Source organism: Diospyros lotus, chromosome 10 (genome assembly GCF_014633365.1).
Source record: "Diospyros lotus cultivar Yz01 chromosome 10, ASM1463336v1, whole genome shotgun sequence".
Taxonomy (NCBI): Eukaryota; Viridiplantae; Streptophyta; class Magnoliopsida; order Ericales; family Ebenaceae; genus Diospyros; species Diospyros lotus.
Window position 1 is genome coordinate 3993635 of NC_068347.1, and position 4503 is coordinate 3998137.

Below are 4503 nucleotides of genomic sequence, written 5' to 3' on the forward strand. Positions count from 1 at the left end.
AATGTTACTCAAATAACAATCCAAGAGGGAGGGGTGAAACTTATGGATGTGTTAAGAGTTTGTTTCTTATGCTTTAAAAGTTTGTATTTCTATAACTTTTGCTAGCTTGTGGGTGTTTTATTTTCATCATCTACTAAGAGTCTGTTTGGTCTTTTGTCAAACATAATGTTATTTCCTATGTGGTAAACTCAACCTAATTCTTCTAGCCATGAGGCTTTGATCATTGGTTGGGGAATTTGGTTATTGTGGTGCTCTTAGATTATCATGTAGTTGTTATGGGTATCAAACTTATTCTAGTTGGTGTGTCTATGCATATATGCATCGACTATTTTAGTTCAATATTTACCTAATACTTGACAATAATTTCTTATGGTGGTAAATCCAATTGCTAATGATTATTGGCAATACTAACTATTTGTTCTTTTGGTTGCTCAAAACTATGTTGAAAATGTTATAACAAAAGCACTTGCAAATTGTGCTACATTCCTCTGGTTGATAGTGTCCATATTTGGGAAACAATTTAATTTAATTGCCACTTGCTAAATATCATGTTTGCTTATGATATTAATTTCATATTACCTATTATTGAACCATTAAAGTCAATTACACTTGTTGCACACAAAATAGTGAACAGTTTGCTAGGTACATCGAGTTACTCTATTTGCTAATGAAGTTATTGTTGTTGTACATATTTTGCGAGGTTCTCATAAATTTTATTAAGAAATGGACAATGGTATTTATTTAAACACATAAAGATAAGGTAAAAGATTAAACATATATATATATAGAGAGTTGATGAATGGTAGCATTTTCTTTTTTGGGTTTCTCTTCTTCCTCTTAATAATTATAAAATTGCGTTGTCTTTCTTTTCTTTTACCCTATCTTTTTTGGGTCAATACTAGGATTCATAGATGACATAAATATAAACCCATATGATGGATACATGTTATAGAAAATTGACAAATGAATAAAAAGTTAGCTGACCTTGAAGCTGGTTGAAATACACGATGAGTTAATCAGTAGCCTACTTTGAACCTACATAAAATCCAATCAAGGTTAGATTAAGATGAATCAAGAGATAGATATCAAAGTAGACATAACCAAGAACATAGGATGACTGAAAATTTCAATATTAACGGTTGGAATGGAAATTATTTGGCTCGAAAGATTGTTGAAAATAAATGTTAAGACACAATAAACAATTTAGGAAGGTAACTTTGGACTTGAATTTCAGACAAGCAAATTTGAAATAGAATGAACCATTTGACAGGCCTAATAAATGACATGTATGAGGACAAAATAGTACATTCAATATGTATTTCTGACCCTTAATGAGAAAGATAGATGAAGCAAAAGAATTTTAAAAAAAAATTACCAAAACAAAATTGAGGAATGAATGCAATCGTTAGAGTCTTTGAAATATTGTTGAGTTTTCCAAATTAGGGTTGAAATTGATAAAAATAAATATGGGATCGATAATTTGGAAGGATTGGCAAGGATTGACAAAATTTTTGGCAAGAAATTGACAATTGATATGGTAGGTCAAGAAGTTAGAATTGGAAGGTTTTCTTTCTAGAAAGCTTATTTTCGAGCATTCTAAGTGAAAAGACACAAGAGAATGTGAAAAAAAATGAGAATTCTAGTGAGCTTAGTGGTTGGAAGACCAAATTTTGGTGGCAAGGAGTAACAAAACCAATCGTTATCAGATTGATTTAGTGGTAAAAGTTGGCAGATTTTAGCGATTTTAACTGTTTAAGGAGGTTGACGACAACAAGAGGGTTTTGATAGTATTTTCTAACATGGTAAAAGGATATTGGGAAATGATAGTAGTGGGATAAAGCTTGTTGGCAGTGGAAGGGTGTGGATGGAGAAGGAGAAAGAGAAAGACATAAGCGAAATTATTGTAAAAGTTGAAACTTTTCCAATATGACACTTCTTCCTTAAACTTCTGGGTCATTGCACTTAGATGTTATAATTTATGTGATTTATGTTTATAAACTTTAATTTTGCTCAAATTTCATGAGTACGTTGTAATGTTTTTGTTATTGCAATTATGTACGTCATTATGGTATAAAACACACTAATGACATGTAATTTAAGGTTTAGCATAATAGCATAGATCATAGTGCGTTTAAAACTTAGTGCATGTTTGTAAAGTTGAAAAATATTTTAATATCATAGCTACTACATCTTTAATGGCTTTTTTTTATTTTTTTATTTCATGGTATGTGCAAAATTTCGCATATTGAATATGCATTAATGAGTATTGCTACTTAGTAGGGGTTAGAAAATGGTATGCATGACTAAAAAAGATAATTTTCTTGTCACAAATCTTAAATTGCTTATGCTCTTCATTTAGCAACCTAAAACATCACTCAAATGATTATCACATAACCTCAAGCATCATAACAGGGGTTTAACTACATCTTTCATCAATAACATATAAACATATCAACTGTTGCCCAGCATATCATGACATGATCAACTATTTTATAACCATAGCCTGTATAATGTATATAAATAAACTTTGATGCATTTTTTGCAATAACATGCCATAACAAGAATAAATTTTGCATTAAAATTAATTGTGCAACATTATACTTTTTGAAATTAAAAATGAATCACTACCCTTGTAGACAACACAAGTAGCTAATTTTTCCTTCCTGCATAACCTAGACTAACTAAATATACCTCTTGGTTAATCACTTCTTATCAAGAAAACAACATCTTTAAATCTTTCCAACCTTGTTATTAATCTCGAGGATTTGATTTTTTTTATAATTACACTTAAGCCTAATAAAATTCCCAAAATTCTCTTGCTAATCCTTCACCCTTGGGTTTCACCATTTTTAATTTAGATTAAGGAAGTAATTAGATCAAACCTAAATGAAGTACAATTATACTTCAAAATGAACATCAATATTATATTTCTAGTAGCAAAGATTGTTATCAAGGTTAACATGCTCTAATAAATCATAACATAAAAAAAATGATGTATAAGTTTACTATCATTCTAATGGCTCAGTACAATACCAATTAGAGGTAAATTTCATAAAAATATAAGATAGTGTTTGTTAACCAAGATATAGATAGGAAAATGTGAGATATGGAAAGCATTTTAGACAAATGTATTTTCTATTGTGTTTGTTAAATTCGACCATTGGAAAAGAAGTCACGTGACTTCTTATCTGGGCTTTCCCAGATAAATTTATCTCTCTTCTCTAGAAAAATTTATCTCGATCCTTACAGATAAGAAAAAATAACGCATGTGTCATCCAGTGCATTCCAAAAAAATTAATAAACAATTTGATAAAAATATTGAAATACTTCTCACCCTTATCTTAACCATTCCATATCTTGGTCTGGAAAACGTTGTAACCTTATCTTACTCATTTGAATAAACGATACTTAAATGTGGAACTTATACAATATGTAACATCCTCATAATTCAGGAACAACTAATAATTATTAATTTAAAATGAGAACGGTTAATAATTAATAATTATTGTATTTGTAGTGATTAGTGAATATTCGTGGGTTTAAAGGAACTATTAATTTATTTTTTATTAAAGAGATGGACAATTAATTGTTGGAAATTCGGGGTATAAGAGTTATTATTAAGTGGGGTGTATGTGGCAATTTTTGGAAGTTTTGGGGTCTAAATGTAATTTCCAGAAACTATGGTAAGGTTACTTTAAAAGTAATTTGATGTGTTTATAGGTACAAGATGCGGTTGGCACTGACGAATGGTGGCCTGGGTGAGGACATGGGTTCGAACTCGCAAGTGCTCCTGCAAGGGAGGATTTTGGCTAGATTTTTCCAGCCACACCTTGCCCAAAACGACGTCGTTTTGGGCAAGGCGATGGGCAACCAGCAGTTACCATGTGGTGCACACTGAGCTGCCCTTCAAATTGCTTTTTAAACCCCAATTTCAATGTGTTTCGGGCAGAGAAAATCATGCAACAAAAGAAGAAAACAAGGAGAGGAAGAAGAAGGTGCACAATGATGAAGATGAGAGAAATTTGGGGAATAAATCTGGTTTAATTAAAGATTAATTAGCTACGCAAGTAGGGAAACATGTATTAATAATTCTATACAGTTAGAATTTAGTTTTGGGTGCAATTGCGCTAATTTTGGAAGGTTATATTATTTTGCAGCATGTATTGACATAGCGGTGTGTGGGCGTAAACACCAAAATTCGCTAAACAAAGGCAAGCTCCTTACTTCCTTTGTGAGCCCATTCCATTTTATAAATTCCATGACTTTCCTTAATTCGATTCGATTTCGTGTATTAATTATATGAATTGAGGATTTTATTAGTATAAATTAATGTAAATTAAATAAGAGACTCACTGAGGTTTTATTTGTTGAGTGGCTACGGGGTATTGTACCACCCCTATTTCTTTGGGAATGATGTCGAGCTTGATCCAGGACTAGGTTTCCAGAGGATTGGCGGGATTTGGTTATGGTTATGGTTTCCCGTGAGTGGGAGCCTTGATAACA